This window comes from Dipodomys ordii, unplaced genomic scaffold (genome assembly GCF_000151885.1).
Source record: "Dipodomys ordii isolate 6190 unplaced genomic scaffold, Dord_2.0 Scaffold70, whole genome shotgun sequence".
NCBI classification, from domain to species: domain Eukaryota; kingdom Metazoa; phylum Chordata; class Mammalia; order Rodentia; family Heteromyidae; genus Dipodomys; species Dipodomys ordii.
This window is the reverse complement of record NW_012267286.1, coordinates 8,499,799-8,521,167: the sequence shown is the minus strand read 5'-3', so window position 1 is coordinate 8,521,167 and position 21,369 is coordinate 8,499,799. Positions and strand designations below refer to the sequence as shown.

General features: G+C 37.6%; 1 protein-coding gene across 3 annotated transcripts in view; it reads left to right on the top strand.

The window, feature by feature from the left end:
- The first annotated feature begins 238 nt into the window (after positions 1–238).
- Positions 239–21,369, top strand: part of Npnt (nephronectin) — a 59,865-nt gene continuing 38,734 nt past the window's right edge. For 2 of the 3 annotated variants that reach the window (XM_013023799.1, XM_013023800.1), the window contains exon 1: positions 239–335. The gene's annotated coding sequence lies outside the window, so the exon portion shown is untranslated. Of the gene's footprint in view, positions 336–11,562; positions 11,614–21,369 lie in introns of all 3 variants that reach the window. The other variant, XM_013023798.1, reaches the window with a different exon arrangement.

The following is a 21,369-nucleotide window of genomic DNA, read 5'->3' as shown; positions in this document are numbered from 1 at the left end:
TCCCACCTCACCCCCTGTGTGCTGGAGGTGTGTCTGTTTAATTGTCTGCAATTTGAAATTAGATCAGAGCAGAACTGGGCTGCAAAGGTGTTTTTATCCTTGCGTTTCTGCAGGCATAAAAGAGATTGGAGAAAGTTGTTGAGTGATTTTCTCTCTCCCCCCCAATAACAAAGAGAAATTTATGTTTGATCTCAAGTATCTTCGTTTTGATTTTTTTTTTGTTGTTGTTGTTAGGTGGCCCCGGCAAATAGTGTCCTCCATTGGCCTATGTCGATATGGAGGGAGGATTGACTGCTGCTGGGGCTGGGCCCGCCAGTCCTGGGGACATTGTCAACGTGAGTATCTGAGGAGTTCAGATCCCCCAGGGGGAGGTGGGACTTGCCACAGTGACCCACAGTGGACCTGGTATGCAGCGACGCAGCAGAGAACCCATCATGACTGAGCAAAAACTTGGCTGGATAGAGCTGACCGGGGTTTTCAGATGCAGTGCCCAAGCCCTTAGTTGGTTCCTTTCTACCATGAGCCACCTGGGTTGAGGTGTCAGCGTTGACACACATGGAGAGCCACCTGGACTGCTGTTCATTGATGCATTTCTCCTCTTATCTCTAACTCCTGTGTTCTGTAAGGCTTACTTTATGCCAGGCTGTGAGATGGAGTTGAGATAATGAGTCTAGACTATATTTACACTAAATAAGCAGAGAACTTTACTTATTTTTTTTTAAATTTAATCGTCATTATAAAGGTGATGTACAGAGGAGTTTCAGTTATATAAGTCAGGTAATGAGTCTATTTCCTTTTGGACAATATCCCCCCTTCCCTTGTTCTCTGTTTTTCCCTCCCATTCCCACCCATAAGTTGTATAGTTCATTTTCAACATAGGTGAACTTTACTTATAAAATCCTCATTCTAACTCATGTAAAGTGTTCCATTTGTGAATATTTTTATGAAAAAGATTATATTTCCAGTGTTTTATGTAGACCACACAAGATAATCAGAGAAAAAAATCTCTGGAAAAAAACATCATTTGCAAGCTTTGTAATTAATCAAAACCATGTACTCAGTGCCCTGGCTTTTTTTTCCCCCTTATCAAGATGGATATGTTAATGCTAAAATTTATAGTCATATTATAAATATTTGAGAAATTAGGAAGTTCGTTCCCAAATCTGACCTGGATCTCAAATTGTATCCCTTTTTTAAAAAAATTATTTTACTGTCAAGGTTATGTACAGAAGGGTTACAGTTATGTATATGGTGTGAGTACATTTCCCTTGTTTTTTTCTCCCACTTCCCTTGTTCCTTTTTGAAAAAATAAAGACTCCAAATGATCGAATTTCCAAGGCATCATTAGATCGAACACTTCTGGTGAGATGAGGCAAGGAGGGAGGTCTGCGGAATAGAGAAGTGGACTTAAGGACGCTAGAACTAGTGGTGAAGGAACCTGCCTTAGACATGAATGGACGATGTTTGATGCTCAAGAAAGATGTTTCCTCCGCTACTTTTGCTTTTGAGAATTTATCCTTCCCTTTGTGAAGTGGAGAGAGTAGCACCCATGCTGTTGTCTCTGGTTGGGGATGGGAGGTGAAAAGGTGAAGCTGGCTGTTGTGTTCTTCATGTAGGTCTCTAGACTAAACCCTTTAACTAGGTGCGCCCCTCCTGCTGCTAAAGAGAATGTGGTAACTCCCATTTCCAGTAAGTGGAAGAACTAGGCAATGCTGTTGTACTCCTACTGGTTAGTCTATTATTTTTAAGTGGAGATGGTCCAGAGTAGGTAGTTTCTTGTGGAATGTAGCCTTCTGCCGTTTAAATCACAGTGTCAGAAGTCTTTGTAGCTAAAGGCTAACAGGTGTGAAATTTGATGAACCACCAGGCTGTATTAACCAAGCAGTGAGGAATGGATCCTTCTCTTGGCTTATCCTTCTCAGATGAAAAAGATAAAGGGTGTCTCTTTGTAGGTAAGGAGTTAATTTCCTCCTTACTTGCTCCTGTAATTTGCAGGCAACTCACAAATCTAATGCTGTAATGCTTTGAGGTCTATACAAGTCTCCTAGCCCCACCCAGGACAAGGCTTCATTGGCAAAAGGCCCTGGGAGCCATGGTGAGTACATCTTCCCTTGAAGGCAGAGATTAGGGGCACAGGGGCTGTCTGCCAGGTATGCTAAAAGAATTCCAAAGAGAAATCTCCTCAGATGAGTGGTTCATCAACTGTGGAATTCCCCAGGAAACACTTCTCAGAGCTGTTGTCTATTTCCATACCATATAATGAGTCCCCCCACCCCACCCCAATATGTACTAGCTTGGCAATTCTGAATTTCAGTGAGTACAGGGACTTTTTTGTAGCTACAGTAGGCATTATAGAAATTTAATCATATAAGAGATTTTACTTTCTGTGTAGTAGCTTTCCTAACATATAGAATACTGTATTTTATGGCTTCATTTTGTTTCTAATAGAATGCAAAGAGATTAAATACAATATTGGATAGTATTTATCATTTCCATCTTGTTATTCTTCAGTAATCTGAGGAAACTGCCAAATGGAACAAGTTAATTATTGAAATGGTAACATTATAAAATATGTACAATGTCTGCCCAAGACTCAGCTTATCTTAGATTCAGTGAAGGTCTGAGAGCAAGCATAGTGGAGGGGCTAGATGGCTTGGTACTTAATTACAGTTTGACCTCTTGGCTGTCTGACCTAGAGCAAGTATTTCAATTTTTCTATGCTTTATTTTCCTCATTTCTAAACTCAACCTAAAATAGTACATTTCTCAAAGACCCTGCCACATTTTAAAAGAGTTAGAATTTATAGAACACTTGAGACTATTCTCAGTACTGAGTAAATACTACATACATATTTAGAAAAGTGAAAAAAAGTAAAGGAATACAGCTACCAAGACAGTATTGGAGGAAGGACAAATCTGTGCTATTATATTCTTTGTTCATTAGCTATGATAAGTGTACTTTTTGTATATTTACTGCCAAAATTAAAAATACTTCTCACATTCTCTATTTCAGTAAAATAAAATTCCTGGAAAGTTTTAAAAAGGGCCAAATGCTGCTTTAGCACTAATATTGAAGATGGCAAGAATGTAAAAATGAATTGAAAGATTCACAGGTTTTTCAGTGTGTTTCTCCAGAATCTTTATGGTCCAAATGTTTCTTGTCAGTTCAGTTCTGCCTGTCTTTCTTTGTTTTGATATAAACAGGTCGAGGAATGTGGGGCCAAGAGGTCAGCTCAGAGGGGTGAACAGCCCCCCAAAGAGGTGAATAGAATACATTGAACCTTCCTGATTATGTTTTGAAGAACGCTTTCATGAAATTACAAGTTTGTCACTACATCTATTCAAGGAAACTTTCCTTGCCATTCTATAATAATTAAATCTGAAATGGGCTACAAACAACAATTCCAGACAACTTTTAGGGAATGTAATATCAAACATAATTTTAGCTTTCTCACCCTTAAATAATCTCAAGAGTTCTCTTCTAAGAGGTCTGTTCTTCCTTATCAAAGATGTCCTTGGGTATCTTTTCTTCTGAATGACTCACTTTGGAATTTTCCTTCAAAAAAAAAAAAAAGAATGAAAGAAAGAAACCAGAGCAAAACAAAAGGAAGTGAATCTTGTCTGTAGCCAGATCCTCTGGGTCCATGCCTTAGAAAAGGGGGTGGTTGAAAGTGGTGCCTTCATTGTGCTCTTTAAGAGATTGTATGGCCCTTGGGCAGTGATACTTTGATGAGGGTCTATTCCATTTGGTTAAACACTTCTGAGCCATTTTGACTTACTAGTCATGTGAGTCAGATATACATTTGTACACAAAGCATACTGCATTTCATGTTTACTTGCTGGTCTCCTTTTCTTGGACTCCTTTGAAGAGACCTGCAGGGCCCTAGTGTCAAGAAACCTCCTTTCATGAGTCACTATGTTTAGCCCCAAAGGCCATATTCAGCTGAGGGACTTTCCAGCCATCCTTCTGGGACTAAGGAAGGAGGGATCAGAGATGCAACCCAAATGGGAATTAAGTCTGTTCTTCTGCTTCCTGCCTGTACCACTCAGCATTCTGTCCCCACATTCCAGCATTACTGGAAAAGTACAACCCATTCCAGAATTAGGTAGGTTGTATTTTCATACTTCTCGCATAGGTCATACCCTTGGCTTCTTTGTGCTCTTTGATTCTCTATTTTGTCTTCTTGATTCATCCATAAAGCTCTTGAATGCTGAAAATTTACATTTTGATTTTCTAATTGATTTTTCTAATTGTCTTGAGATTCACTTTAATCTTGAATATTACTATTATAATTATTAATGTAGACAATTAATATTATAATAGTAATATTTAATATTAATGTGGGTCTTTATTGCCAAATGAAATCTGTTCACAGATTCAGGGGTGCATCTTTACTATGCACAGTCCCTCAGTTACTTAGTTACTTAGTAATGGACACAAAGTATTCTATTCTTTAATTTTTCATCATCTTAATGAAACATTTTTATTCTATGAACATTTTCTCTCTTACCAATGAAGTACTAGAGATTTCTCAGTGTTTATACATTTCATTTAAAAAGGCTCTTGGTATACTATTGAAACAATTCTTAACTAAAAGAACCAGATAACTTGGGATTGCTGAGTTTATCCTTTGACATTTTCCCTGATTAGCTAGTTAACATGTTTTAGTGACACTATTATTTTACAAGCAGGTTTTAAAGACAGATTGTAGCTCTAAACTATATCAGAGAACTTCTTTAATGGAGAGAAGAATATATAAAATATATAGACACTATATTTACTGTATGGTTGTTTACTTCAAGATTTGGTTGTATGTGTGACTTATAACAATGGCATTTGTAAAATTGAAAGCATTCTCAAGAAATAGGAATAAAATCTCAGCTAGTTCAGGTTTCAGTAAAGCTATTCACCTTCTGAGTTCTTTGGCAGTGAGACATTTGTGGTTTCTTAAGGAAATGATATAAATTAAGATGGTTTTGTATCTTTTATCTGTAATACCAGGAAAACTGAAGGTGTTTTGTTATTTTTTTTGGAGATTTTGGAAAATATGAAACTTACAGCTACAGCCTGATTTTGCTTTTTTACTTCTGAATGTTATTTTCTGCTCTCTCTCTCTTCCCTGCAGGAAGTAACAGCTATGTACAGAGGCCATGTAAACTGTTAAGATTCTTTTTAAGTTTTAGATGAATTTATAGGTCAATGAAACAAAGAAACCATGAAATAATTATTCATTCTGAAGCTATTTTGGGAGTTGTTTAGTAATTTTAGTTGGATCATGTATATTGCTGGCTAATGGTTGCAGAGGTTGGAGTGATGAGAAAGTAATTGAATTCCTTCTGTATTTTATATGAAAAAGACCATTAGTTGAAGCATAGATTTTCAATTTGGTAAATGAAATATTTAAATTTCACACTTAATTTACTTGTATCTGCCTAGATTCCCAAGCTTAGTCTTGTAGAAAGAATACGATTTTTAAATATTTACTGTCTACTAGACATTGACTTTCTGCCCCTCATCACAAAATTACATAGATTATATCTTACTTTGTTTTTTATTTTTTATTTATTTTTATTATTATTTGGTCAGTCGTGGGGTTTGAACCCTGGGCTTGGGCGCTGTCCCTGCGCTCTTCAGCTCAAGGTGAGCACTCTACCACTTGAGACACAGTGCCACTTCTGGTTTTCTAGTGGTTTATTGGAGATAAGAGTCTTAAGGACTTTCCTGCCCGGACTGGCTCTCAGCCTCCTGAGTAGCTAGGATTACAGGCGTGAGCCACTGGCGCCTGGCTGCTTTAATACTTATATCTGAATGCTCTCTTTTTAAAAGTGAGAGTAAATCCATGCTATTTTCTCTTTGCAGTGTTGGGTGTAGGACCACGGGTCTTTCACATGCTAAGCAAGCACTCTTAACCCCAAGCTACGACCTTAGCTCTTAAATTAGAAAATTTGAAGTCAGCCTGGAAGGTGATGAGTATTGTTGCACTCACAGAGAAGTTATATCTACTGAAATAACTTGTAGCCAGCTTTGTAGTCAACAACTATAGCAACTTGTGTTGATCATGAATGAGTATTTTATACACACTTACGTGGTAGTATATAGCCTAGTAGCAACTGGGAAACTTTGCTGTTTAAAACCATATCAAAGGGCTGGGAACGTGGCTTAGTGGTAGAGTGCTTGCCTAGCATGCATGAAGCTCTGAGTTCAATTCTGTAGTACCACATACACAGAAAAGCTGGAAGTGGCACTGTGGCTCAAGTGGTAGGGCGCTAGCCTTGAGCTGAAGAGCTGAGTGGTATCGCCCGGGCCAGGTTCAACTCCCACAACTGATAAAAAATAAAATACATATATTTCATTTTCCTAAGTTTATTAGTTTCTTTTTCTAATTTTGGAATGAGGATACAGAACTTACTCTTTTTTGAGATATGATTAAAAGCAAAGCAATGATAATTTTATAACGACTTTTGGCAGTGAACCTGAATCCCTAAGCTCTTAGGAAATAAAAGTTTCTGAAAACTACTCAACTTCCACTTCCCCCTGAAAGGTTGTTTAAGAACACCATGTACTTTGAGTGACTTCAAGTGGTCTTGGAATTCAAGCTAAAAGCCATTTTGAAGAAGCTTGACCTTTTTCCAACAGGTATTTTTTGAACATATGTAGTCTTCAAAGATAAGTTTCACAGAAATGACTTTGTTCTTTCATTCTTTGCCTGATTAGAATCAATTTTTATAAGAGTATTAAGGTCCACTAATTTCCTGAGATCTCCTCATACAGTTAATCCGGGCAGCCCTTAACCTTTCTGGATTAGAAATTTTAGTACTTCTCAAGCTGGAAGGGAAACACTCCAAGTCCCTGCAAGTTCAGCTGCTAATTCTGCCCTCGAACAAACAGAAGGTTATGCAGCTGAAAGTATGCCCTGGGTCCTAGGAACAACATTGTCTGCTCCTCAAAGACTTTTGATGAGTTATCAAGTTGAAAGCTGGTGGGTACTTCCCCCCTTCCCCATCTTCCTGTGACATGTCCAATGTCCATCATTTATATTTGGTGCTTTTCATCTGTAGAAATCACCGTGTACGTGTGTGTGTGTGTGTGTGCACACGCTGGTACTAGGGATTGAACTAGGGGCCTCCTACTCTTATTTAGGTTTTTCACTCTACCACTTGAACCAAACCTCTGTAGTTTTAGTTTTTGCTGGTTGGTTGGAGATCAAAGTCTTTTGGTGTTGTCTGCCTGGGCTGGTTTTGAACCAGGATCTTTAGGTTACAGGTATGAGCCACCAACCTCCATCTTACCTTCTATATGCTTTTAAGGTGAGACTCTGATCCTCATTTCTCAGCCACTTGAGTAGCTATGATTATAGGCTCAAGCCGATGGCACACAGCCCGTACAGACATTTTTAAAATATAATTTTATCGTTATTGTTAAGCTGTTGTACCAGGGGTTACCATTTCGTAAGTCGGGTAATGAGTGCATTTCTTTTGGACAGTGTCACCCCAAGTACAGATATTTTTAACATCCTGTTAGTAACATTCTGTTACTAAGTTCTAGCCCTTGGTAGACAGCCAGTGTTTATTAATATTTGCAGATTTTTTAATATTTTCAGAAGTAGCAGTTCGTAGCTTTAGATATACTTTGTCAAAAGCCTCAAAAGGGACTTATTTGCACAAATTAAGAGATTTGAATTGATTTTCAATGAAAGTTCCCTAAGGTCAAAGAAGAATGCTGCTAAGTTTACAGAAACTGTCTCTGTCACCCAAAATACCTTTCCAGTCTTTGGGTCCTTCTACTTTATTTCGGTGCTAATATTTTTTAGAGACTTGATAATTATTTACCAAATGTTTGCATGGCAACAAATGGCAACTCCATTGCTCATTAATAGAAAAACAAATTCCAACTATGTATTACAGTATTTTTATTGTTTTGTTTTGTTTTTGGTTGTGGGTCTTGAACTCTGGGCCTGAGCACTGTCCCTCCCCTCTTCAGCTCAATGCAAGCACTCTACCACTTGAGCCACAGTGCTACTTCCGGTTTTCTGGTGGTTAATTGGAGATGAATCTCAAGAACTTTCCTTCCCAGTCTGGCTTTGAACCGAGATCCTCGGTAGCTAGGATCTCAGGTGTGAGCCACCAGTGCTCAGCATTTGTTTTTAATTTTTTTGTCTTTAAGCAGTTATACAGAAGGGTTTCAGTTCAACATGTCAGTTGGAGTACAGTTGCATCTTGATCAATAATTATTCCCATCTCTCCCAACCTCACCAATTCCTTCAATTTTCCCAGTTCTCTCTTAACGTATATACATTGAGTATTCTGACTGCATTCACAGTATGTTTAAATATATGTGTTTAGAGATTATGGTATATGTGTATAACTTATGTTAATAGTTTCTAGTGGATAAATTGGTCCAAATTCACATGCTTTCATATATTTTCATAGTGTTTCTTAACGATAGCAGCATATTGAGAGCCTTTGTTCTTGATTTGGTTTTAAATTTATTGACAAATTATTCAGTGTATCTTGAAGTCTATGGGTAGCTATGTATTAAAATATTCTGATGTATATTTTTCTAACTAAGACAGATATGGTTTTTGAGACACTCTGGGGAAGAAAAGAATAAAATGAAAAAATTACTATAATTGTAGATGTGTTCAGTACTTGTTTTGAGGTCTGAGGAATTCCTCAATGCTTTTTAATTCCTATGAAAGAGTACACTGAAGTCACCTGAGCGCTTTGCATGCTGCTCATCTCTGTTTTCCTGAATGTGGAGGTTGGTGTTATCAAATGCACTGAGTTGTGTAGTAAGGAATTGAGTTTAGCAGACTTACAGCAACTGATGTTTGACAATGACAAGCATAAAATTTAAGACATTGAGCAATTGTTCATTATTCCTTTCTTCTAGCTGATAGTGAGGGCTGCATGTGGAAGGACATGTCAGGGCAGAGCTTTCCCATTCTTGTATGTACCTGGCATTTGTCACCTGTGGGGAGGAGCCTCTTGCTTAAAAGGCTGTATGCCTCTGTCTGAGTCCTATGGTAACTACATCAGCCATCACAGTCTTTTAACACTTTTATATTTTTTAACGTTTTCCTTGGCCTAGAATTTGGCCATTTTTATAATCTTTTACAGCAAATGATACCATATCCAAGAAGATAAAGAAAAGGACTTAGTGCCTTAAGATCTCTGATCTTCTCTCCCTTCTTCCCTTCCCCCTCTGCTATCTTCCTTCCTCTCCTCTTTCTCCTCTATCTTCTTTCTCTCTTCGTTCCCTTTCCCCCTCTTTCTTATTTGAGAGGGTCTCACTGTGTAGGCCTGAAACTTAGAATTCTTTTTCCTCAGCCTTCTGAGTGCTGGTAGTATTGAGGTAAGCTAATACACCTAGCTATAACTCTTTTCTGTTTTTCTTTCTGGAGATTGAACCCAGGGGCACTCATACTCTAGACAAGTGCTCTATCACCAAACTGCATTCCCCTCCTTTCTTCAGTAGTCCCAACTTCAAGGTTGTCTCCAAAGTATAGGCTTGTAGTTAGTTATAGAGGCAAGAAAAATGAATCTGAATGATTTTATCTCTCTGATTTGAATGTCACAATTTTGTAACATTATCAGAATGCTTGTTAATTTTTGAATGAGTTGTAACTTCATAAAATGATCAGAGTGCTTATTAATAGTAAAGCACCTATTATCAGCTGGAGGTTCTAGAAAACCTGGAAGTGGTCCTGGGGACAGTTGTGTGAGAGAGTTCTAGAGTTGTAAGTTGTAACTGCATAGCTTTGCTGACAGTGCTGCCTGAATTGACTCCAATGACCAGCTGAAACAGCTGTAGAAAAGCATTTTGAGGAAAAAAATGGGACTGATTTTTTTAATGTTTTGTGCTGCTAATGAATTCTACCTTGGGGCACCTCATACCCCCTTCCCCCACACAAGCATGTAGTGCATTTATTTCTGGCAACTTGCCAAAAAATTGTCATGATAACTGTCTATGGATATTTCCTGATTCATCAATAAAGAGTAGAGAAACTTTCTGGAAGCAATCTGTTCCAAGTTTAACATTTCTTTAAAATGTAGTTGTGTATAGCTTGAAAATGCAAATTTTTAACATATGGGACATGGACTAAAATTTTATGCTAAGCCTCAACAGATATACATATTTCCACAGTAAAATTTGTGGTTGTGTCCAGGCTAATTTAGGTAGGAAGAATGTGATGCAAGTTTAAGAATAAGAAGGAAGTAAACAATATAGAACTGTTTGGTTCCATAGAACTAAGATAGGTAGTTAGAAAATAATGATGTTTGCTATTCTTTAATACTTGTTTTACCTTGGGTAAAACTTTTCCTGATAAATTAGCTCATTCAAAATTGGCAGTGAAAATGTAAAGAAACAGTATCCTTTTATAATTTTTCTCTTTACCATGCATAAACACTTTTCTTTAATATGTGATCCAGAATGTAATTTATCCTTTGGTTCATTTTCAGTTGTATAATTAGATTGCATTTGATTTGTTTCATTATTTCATTTTAATAAATGTGTCAATATCAAGATATGGTGAGTTCTTACAAAGTTGAAAACAGCAATAAAAACACTAATTGTTGCAAACCTCGCCAACATGGGCACCTACCATTTATACCTTTAAACTATGGGTCAATCATTCTATCACTAGTTAAAATATTACACTTACTGAATCAAATTGGATATGGAATTTTTTTCTATTAGCTTCCCCTACAACCAAGGCTCATTAACATATTTAAATTAAACAAATCAATACACAAAAATGACATGTTAAAGTAGACATTTCATATTTTATAGAAGGAAGGCATTATTCCAAAAGAGAAGCAATAAAATCACTGCTTTCCTTCCAAGAATCTTGGTAGGTTGAAAACTGACCATGATTACTAGTCTTTCAAGTCTTTTCCCTTTCCTCTCCTGTAACTGGTTTATGTATGCATCCTCAAGTAAAATGGCTGGGCTTTCATGGTTAATTCTTGTTGCTATTGACAACCAAAGCAGCCATGCAAGAAGAAAATCCTATGAAAGGGATGAAAAAAAATCAACCTTAATAGTTCCTTCCCAAGGCTGGAGAAAAGAAAAAATACAATATGTGAGAGGCAGGTAAGTAAAGATCTGTTAGTTTAACAACTACCAACCCTGATTGCTAATTGTTCAAAAATTGTAATTTTTTTCAGATGTCTTGTCCAACACTCATTTAAATAAAAGGATACTGTCTCTAGGAACCCAAACTTAATATTGTCAAAAATTGGAATTGAAAAATTTGATTGGATGATACCAGTGTCACCAAAGGTCTGAGATATTTCACTCGGATTTCAACTATAGAAGAATAGCAGAACTTCAATTATTGGTTAATTTTTTTTGTTACAAAATGCTTTTAATAAAAAAAATGGTGACTAAAATATTACTATTTTAAACATGTCCTAGATTTTTTGTTTTGTTTCAGAAAGCACTGAAAGTTGAATGTGTGTAAGTCTCCGGGAATGTAACAAGTTGATAAATACCCAAGTCCAGCCTCCTTACAGAGAAAAGATCTGGAATTTCTTTTTTTGGACATTTGTTTTGCAGCTTTCTACGTCTTAAGGCAGAGAATAGCAAGGATAAGATGCCAACTCAAAGGTTAGATGAACCTATTTCTTGAAATACTTCGGCTAATCTATGTCTTGAAGGCATAACGTCTAAATAATAACTCTCTAAAGCTATAAACAACACTTAACCTTAGTTGTTTTCCACTTCCATTTTTGGGGGGTGGAGGGGAGACTGTTCTCTTTAGAGATGTGTTTATTCTGTTTTTAATTATACTAAGTTAATTTTAATTCAGCTATTACAATATACGTTTCCCTTTCAGTTTATAATTCCTTTCTCTTGTTTTATAAATCTAATAAATTGACCTCCATCCTAACCTAAAGGACACTTTAAATTTTTAACCTTTAAAGAAGCAAAAACACACAAAACACCCCCAAAAACCTAAGTCCACCAAATGAAATTACTAACAGCAGCCTTCTTATTTACCTGAGGGAAATGTGTTTCATATTCGTTAATTCTTCATGGAACAATTCAGGTAAGAAACATTTTTATTGTATAAAAATATACGCGTTGTGTTAATAGCACATACATGTTTACATGCTATTGTTTTGCTACATAAAGCATTCCTTGTTTCAAATATTTGGGGCAGTGAATATATGCCACTTAACAAATCACCTTATGACATTTCAGTGGAAAACTTTGGTGCAGTACATGAAATTCTGGTGTTCAAATGGAATTGGTTCCAAGAAGACAATGTACTTTCATATAACTGATGCAAGATATTATCATATGTATCTTAGAGAATGTTTTTAAATGAGAATTTTAATAGAAAACATTTGGGATTAAAATTGATAGTACTAGAAATGCAAGTTAAGGAAATTGAGTAACACTAAAAAGAAAGGTTGGAGATTAACATAGGATCTGGGGACTGATGGGACAGAGAGAGCTGACATTACAAATTGTGTTTTTGAGGAACTTAACTTTTCTGAGTTTCCTGAGTTCATGTTGGTAGCATGTAGATAAGAGTCTTACCTTATAGGATTAAAAAATGAGGATCCAATAAGAAAACAGGTATAGCTTGTAGCTCAGGGAGTGGCTCACGTCCCCCCCCCCCAGCCCCCCTCCCCATTCAATAAAATGGCTGTAGAGGTAGTGGTGCTGATATAGAGAGCAGATGATGAACCACACAGGAGAGGGTGGGGGTGATGACTCCAATTTTGTGTAACTTGGAAATTGAAAGCTTTGATAAGTTATTGAATCCCAGAGCAATATTTGAGGGCATAGTTGCTTCCTTGCTGCTCTTTACTGAGCACTGATAAGCACTGTCATTGATCATTTCAATCCACGTTTTGAACCATATCCAATCGACTTTAAACATAGAAGAACATGGGATTGCCACAATATTATGGTCTGCCTTGGATGAAATAATATCTAATAATTGTAATTTCTTGAAAAAAATTCTTTCGTGTTTACCCTTTAGCCTCACAGTTGAAAAAAGGAGATTACTACATTAGTTTAAATCAAGGGCTGGAGAAAAATATCATCTCTATAACCCATATCTTTTTTGTCCATTTTGGTTGTTGTTTTTTTCAATTTTGTGTCGTCGTTATTTCTAGGCAAATGTTTGACTGTGAGTGAATCCTTGTAAAGAAAGGATAGCCATTTTGTGTGTTTCTGTGCAGGTTAACTGGAGTTAGAGAGTCTCTTTCAGATTTTTCTGTCCCAGCAGGCTTGGAATCATGATCCTTGGATTTCAGCCTCTTGAGTAGCTAGCCTTAGAGGAGTGAGCCCCCAGTATCTGGCTTCATATGTACTTAAAACAGCTCCTTGCTGCTTTCTCCTAAAGCCATCCTAATTGTCACAGCCAGAAATTTGTCTCTTCTCTACCTGTTGTAACACTTGAGTGGAACCTATTTCACACTGCTCTCCATTGTGGTTTCTGGTTGGACTGAAATCATTGGTTCTGCTGGAGAACACATCTTTATACCCAGTCAGTTTAGTACACTTTATTTTTCTTTGTGTCAGTCTTGGGGCTTAGACTCAAGGCCTACTAGTGCTGTCCCTGAGCTTTTTTGCACAAAGCTAGTGTTCTATCACTTGAACCACAGTTCCACTTCAGGCTTTTTGCTGGTTAATTGGAGATAAGAGTCTCAAGGACTTTCCTGCCCAGGCTGGCTTTGAACTACAATTCTCAGATCTCAGCCTCCTGAGTAGCTAGGATTACAAGTGTGAACAACTGGTGCCTAGCCAGTTCAGTACATTTGTAAAGAGTACATTTCTATATAAAAGGAATAAAACTATGATAAAAATGTGATCTTAATGAATGGTTGATAGTTTCTAGGAAAGGAAGCTTACTGGGAAAAGGTATTTGCCTGTCTTTTGACCTTATCCTATATCATGGATCTTAACTCTTTCTTAAGCTTCTAAAAAGAAGTTAGTTTACATTCTTGGAAACACAGAAGTGTAATCTGATTGTACCATCTTTTGTTGATATTTTGCTGGCTGTTCACAACCTCGGGTAGACACTTGACTCTTTAATACAAGGATCTTTCAGGCTGACAACTGCCTTCTATTTAAATGGTTATTTTTGTTGCTGCTGCTGGTGTTGAATGGCCCGAGTCACAGTATCCTGCCATTGCGTTCCAGACCCTCAGTTCCTCCTGCCTGTTTATGCTGCTCATCTGAGTAAAAGTCTCTTCACTTGTTATCTTTGTGAGTTTCTACTCATTCTTTAAGATTCCATTCACAATTCCTCCTTGCCTCTGTTCCACTCCTTCCCTGTAATGGAATTCTGTCTTCTGTATTCTTTTAATACCTTATACACCTGTCATGGCTGTCCTTGTCAGAAGAATTCCAGAAGAGGTATTGTGTATTTAAAGAAATGGATTTAAACCCCACAAATATGTAGCATGAGGTATGCTTGCATAAATATCAACATGTATATATAGTTCATGATAGAAGTATACAAGAGGCTTATGAAATCACCAGGGAGAACAATACACTCTATACAAGGAGCTAAAGCATACCTTGGTATGGTAATGGTTGACATAAGTATTGAAACCTGACTAGATGCAATTCCAGTTGAGAAGGGGACAAATGGCATTCCCTCTGACTTTGTGGAGGTATCAGAGAGGGTTACTTCTTGTGAATTACAGATTAGCTGGTCTGTACATATGATTAGAAATGAGGCTGAGTGATAGGCAGTAGTCAGATCATTAAATGTAGTACTGAATGTCATCCTAAGCATTGAGGATGATGAGCTAAAAACAGGATGGAAGAGCAGGCATTGGCGGCTCATGCCTGTATTCCAGCTACTCAGGTGGTCATCTAGGTAGGTAAGTCCATAAGAGTCTTATCTCAAGTTAACCACCAACAAGCTGAGATGTGACTCAAGTGTCCAGGCTCTGAGTAAAGTCCTGTGTGTATACACACACACACACACACACACACACACACACACACACACACACCCATATTTAACATCTCTTATTAATGGATATTTAGGTCCTTCCTCCCTCCCTCCCTCTCCTCCCTCCCTCCCTCCCTCTTTCCCTCTCTCCCTCCCTCCTTCCTTCCTTCATTCATTCCTTCCTTCCCTCCTTCCCTCCTTCCTTCCTTCCTTTCTTCCTTCCTTCCTTCCTTCCTTCCTTCCTTCCTTCCTTCCTCTCTCCCTCCCTCCCTAGCCCCCCTCCCTCCCTCCCTTCTTCACTGCAACTTTTGTTTCATGAGAATGTAATTTAAATAGGTTTAATTACCATTCTCTACTCTTTTTATCTCTGTGTGTATGTGTGTGTACATACATATGTGCACATGTGTACTGGTGCTTAAACTTAGAGCCCTGGGCATTGCACCTTAGTTTTTTACTCAAGGTTAATGATCTATCACTTGAACCCCAGATCCAAGTCTAGATTTTTGTTGGTTAACTTGAGATAAGAGTTCCTTTCTCCTTTTCTGCTTATTATTTTGCTCTAACCTCACTTTCCTCTTTTCCAAATTCCCTCAAATTGCTGAGGTTGCTTTGCTCTGTTTCAGAACACCAGAGGAGCTGGTAGTGTGAGCTTGGATTTCATTTTCTGTGCTTTCCATGTGGGCTGGTGAAACATCTGCTCACTTCTGCCTTATTTGGATGCCTTGAGGATAAATTCAGTCAGCCATGTGAAATGGTTTGCAGTTTTGTTCATGAAGCATTTAGTGGGCAGCCTATGATAACAGTCCAAAGCACTTTAACTTTCTCTCTCTACCTCTCTCTCTCTCTTTCTCTCTCTCCTCCCCCTCCCTTCCTTCCTCCCTCCCTCCCTCCCTCCTCCCCTCTCCCTCCCTCCCTCTTCCCTCTCCCCCTTCGCCCTTCCTCTCTTTCACTACAGCAGGACTGTGAATTTGACCATCATAGAATCGACACAGAATTTTGACCCTAGAATTTGGATGAGCTAGAATTTGACACTAGAATTTGGGGGAGGCTGAATTGTCCTGTTATAGAGATATTGGACAGTAAAATATCCGCTGTCTTGTTCTGTGTGTAAGATGTGTTGTCCTAAGGCCCTTTCCACTGGATGCCAATAAAACTCTGCCCCTGCTCCCAGGGCCTATTAATAGAGGAGTGAGCTATTTCATGCTGCTTTTAGCCACTTGTGCTCTTTGAAAAAGATATTCTCATTGTTTGTTTTTCTTAAGTGAATCTAGCCCCTGAATTCTGTGGTGCTAGTTGGATGTACTGTTTGTTTGTTGTGTGTATGCATGCATGCATGTATGTGTGTGTATGTATGTATGCATCCATGTATGTATGTATGGATGCATGCATGTATGTATGTATGTATCTATTTATCTATCTAATCTATTCATTCTTCTACCCTACCACTGCTTGCTTCTCTGTCACTTTATTTTTAAAGCAAGATAACCTGGGAGACAAGGTTCTTTTATTGTTTTCCCCCCAAACTGGGCACTGAACTCAGAGCCTCACACTTTTGCTTGGCTTTCTCACGCAGGGCTCACATTCTACCATTGGAGCCATACTTCCACCCCTAGCATTTTGCTTCTTAATTGGAGATAAGAATCTCTTGGACTTTCCTGCCTGTGCTGGCTTTTAACCAGAATCCTCTGCTCTCAGCCTCCTGGGATTATAGTCATGAGGCACCAACACCTGGCAAGACAAGGTTCTTTATTTATACCTGAAAACAACATTATATAAATTGAGAAATTTACAAAGGATTCTTAGAATTTTTAAGACTTTTAATTTATGTGAAGAAATGCCTCCTCAAGTTATGAACAGTGCCTGAGGTTGAGTTGGCTTTTTCCTTGTCACCTTCTTGACTCCCTAACTCAGGCTTTTCAATATGTTCTTGTTTTCAAACTTTGGCAATTGCATCCCAGTGTGATTAGCTTACTTATAAAACACTGTAGAATGGGTGTTGGAGTTCACTTTTTCCGTAGCTAATTTGATCACTTAGTACTTATAACTGAGGTAGAAAACACTGTGCAGTTCCTGGGACCCTAGAAACATCTGTTAGGATTTTTTTTCGAGTAGAATTTTGGATTGTAGGCAAATAGAAGTTTGGACATGTGATATGAAGGGCTGTGTTTGATTTGCCAGTTGAGACTTGTTTCTTTTTCTAGTTAAAACAATGACATAGAGGTTACTTTAAGGGCATCTTGGAGATTATGCTACAGGAATGTTAGGAAGTTTAGAATTTGGTTTATCTATTTGGGCTTAGTTCTGGTAACTGGTTTTCTAAATCATAACAAAACTGTCATATCTGTGATCTTTGCTTGGCCTTTAGTTACTGAGCTAGTGATAGTGGGCCATCAATATGGCCCAAATCTCTGATTTCTCTGATGAAGCCAAGAAACAATTTGCTTTTTCTGATTAATTTATGGCAATCACAGGCACATTGTTTCTTCCAAATTTAGAGTATCATCTATAGTTGATGTTTTTAGAAGTGTACTACTAAACAAGAATAGATCATCTTTTAATTTTTTTTTCTGTTTAAGGGCAGGTGAATGACCTTCTGTTCACAGAGAAATGCTTACAAGGGTTGGTTTTGCTGGTTTCTAAGAGCCATGTTACAATCGAATTACTTATTAGAAGGAAGGCCAGTTTACACCAAAGTTAGGAGCCATTTTTCTATGGTTTAAAATAGGTATGCATCTTTTCTAATGTAGTTAGTTAGCTGTAGAAATGAAGTTCCTTTATACTCCCATGGGGGTATGGTATTGTAGATATAAAAGAAATTTGATGAATTCTATTTCTATACTTGGACCTTTTTATAGTAAATATGTGTACATATATATGTTTATAAAAAATACACACACATATATACTTATATCCATGGTGTGAGCATGTACACACGCACACACTTTGTTGGCTTGCTAATACATAGATTAAGTCCAGATTCCACAGCCTAGTGCTCAAAGATACTTGGCTGGGTATAACAATGGTACAAAGAATTCAGAGTAATATTATGTCTCTTGCTCTTGTTTGCATTCTCAGGATCGTCTCATGATCATGAAATATCACTGTAGTTCAGCCATGCCTTTTGAGTTCTAGATAGAAATCCAGAGGCCCCCTCCCCTGTCAGTACCATCCCAAAGATCCCACCTGATTACTTCAGCTTACATGTAAATTAGCTGGAATTTAGTCATTTGACTACTTGTAGCTACCAGGGAGGATAGGAAATGTAGTTTCCCATTGCTAACGAATTCTGCACTAAAGAAAAAAAATATAAACATACTAAAGTCATTGTGTATTAAAGCAGGAAAAAAAGGAAAGATAGATATTGGTAAAGATCCAAAGAATTCAGCTGGGCTTTTATGATCTATCTCAATCTTCTTTTGATACATTTGCTGTTGGAATCACTTTATAGCACAGCCCACAGACACTTTGCACTCACCAGAAGCCCCTTCACATCTCCCCCTCCCATTTTGCTCATATTCTGGAAGGTTTTCGTTCTAATCCCAGCTGCCTCTTACCTCTACCCTCGCTCAGCTCACAGGTCTCAGCTGAGGCCTCTCCAGCATCTGTAGCTGTAATTACCCACACTTCTTTGTTCCTTTATCTCTCCTACCTTGTCATAGATGAAACTAAATTGGCTACACACTTTATTTTTCATTACTTCTGTGACTCTCCCCACATTTGTCTAGCATAATACATCATACATAAGTATTCCGTATATAATTACTGAATTTTATCTCTGATATAAAGACAACAAGATAATAAGAGAAAGCCCTTTGTGCAAAATTTTACAAAGTTTCCCATTTCTAGGAAGAAACTAACTACTCAGCATTGTGAATATCTTATCACTTTTAATAGCCATTGGCCAGTCTATAATTATTGGTTATTTCAATGAAGACTCTGCAGTTAGCAGTTTGCTTTAAAATACTGAAGACACATTAACAGGCTAGTGACCTCTTGGAATGTGTGTATTTGCTGTGCCCAAGATTAGAGCACTCTGCTGAGAACAAATAACAAGAAAAGGAGGAAGAACCAAAAACAAAACTCTTTAGTTACCAGAGCACACCTGATAAATAGATGGACATAGAGCTAGTCAGGGGTCAGAGGGCAAGAAAGCCTGGGGAGGGGGTCATCTTTGTTGCACAAAGTGTTCTAAATGCACTTATTCATGCTTTTAAGTGATATATTCTGAGCGACTTTTTCATGTTTGTAGAAAGAATTCTAAATCCCAGTTATTCTAAAGGACTATAATACCTTGACTTATAGCTAATAAAATTTAAGGTATCTATTTCATTTTTCAAAATATGGCATTCTGAGTACCTCAGTGTTATTTAATTATTCAAGTTGCATTCATGTATTTATGTATTATCCTTTTAAAAGATTAGAATGTTACATATAGAGTAGTTGTTTCTGTAACTTACTTTAAACATCTGTCCATAGTATAAACTATCTTCCATGTGTATAATCCACGGTAGGTGATATTGGAGCCCCTCTGAGATAGCTCATTTCTTCTCACAAAACTGAATACAATTCCTTCCTTTTAAATGCCAAGTCCAAAATCTGATCTTAAGGGTTTTCCAACTTCATCTCTCTATCATGTACTCTCTGTTCATCCTTTTTGGCAAGCCTTTTAGTCAAATACTTCTGGAGCTTCTATATCTTAAGCATTTGTAGGGACTCAGGGTAAGTTGGTGGAACAGACAGGAAGTAAAATTACCACATAATTTTGTAAATGTAAGGGAGGCTTAGTGAGTGTTGAGTGAAGGGACTTAGAAAACAATGTAACACATATAGTGAACCTGCAAGACTTTCAAAGGAAAGGAAAGATGGAGGAAATTGGGAGCACATCCCAGGATGGAGGCTAGCATGGCTGATAGGAGAAGGAGCAAGCTTTGAAACATTTGGCCATTGTGAACTCCTACTCTCTGAGTCTTCAAAGGCCTGTCAGCTTTTCACCGAAGCACATCTCCTCCTGTCATCAACACAAACCATGCTTCCCTCATGTCCGATGCGAATGATTTCATTTGTCTTCTAACTCCCTTTTCTGCCTCGAGATGTTTTTCCATCCATTCTGAATATAATTATGCTGATATTCCCAGAGCTTTCATTTTGATCCGCTAATTCTTCTGATGATGATAAACTTTAAAAGCATTTCCTGCATAGGAAATGTATATTAACATTTGAAACTTCCGGAGCAGGATCTTCTGATATCACCCTCCCATCAGCATTTACCCACCCTTTTACCCATACAAGTCTCTTGTGTGACCTCTGACTTATCTATGATCAACTATGCTAAGTAATTTACTTCTCCTCAAGTAATAGTTCCTTTCTGTGTCTGCATGCTTCATGGTCTAACACAAGTATCTTAGACTTGTGCACAAATCCAGATGGATTTGCTTATGGGGTGATTTTTTCATAAATTTCATATGTGCTACCCATTTTGCTAATAAATATTGCCTTGAATTGAAAGCATCTTTTGTTTTTATCTAGATTACAGGTTACTTGAAACCAGGAACCATACTGTGCAATTATCTCTTTTTTGTTTATTGTGGTATCTGGCATAGTGTAATGAACACATATATCTAGTGCAGGACCAAGCCAAATTTCCCAGTCTTGCTGCCAGTGAGGCTTGGATCATTTGTTCTGGAGACAGCTGAGCACTGCAGTATGTTGAGCAGCATCTGCATTCTCCACCCACTAGCCACTGGCATCGCTCCCCATTGTAACAACCAAAAATGGCTCCAGAAATTGCCAAATGTCTTCAAAACACAGGCCCATATCCAGTAGAGAATGAGTAGCTTAAAATAAAAAGACTAAGGTGACATACAGCAATTTGAGGTCCTCAGGGAAATGTAGAAGATAGAGTACATGTTGAACTGAGACCTTTCTGTATGCTCTGGTAAGCCACAGAAAGCTGTTATAAACGGAAGAGCCCTTGTAGTACATTTTAGGATGAAGACCAAGACAGTGGAAACAGTATTTCACTTTGAATCATTTTGTACTTGGAATATGATTTCGAATAATATGTTTTATTAATTGAATATATATGTAATGCATATATGTATCTTTACATATCAATTTTAAAGCTTTAAATTTTAAAGCTTTAAATTTTAGGTATATATAGTTACATAATCATAAACACATACATATATATGTGTATGCAAGTATATATGTATATACAATTTCGTGTGTGTGTTGCTGATGATCCAACCCAGGGCCTTTCCTGCATGCTAGACAAGTACTCTATTACTGAGCCATATCCCCAACCCAGACATTTATCTTAATTTCATGTGTTCTCAGTATCTTTGAGCAAGGAACTACTTTTTAGAAGTATATTTGATAGAATGAGTTTGAGATTCTGTGTGCAGGTTATTGTAAAGTTCTAACTGTTGACAAATACCAAT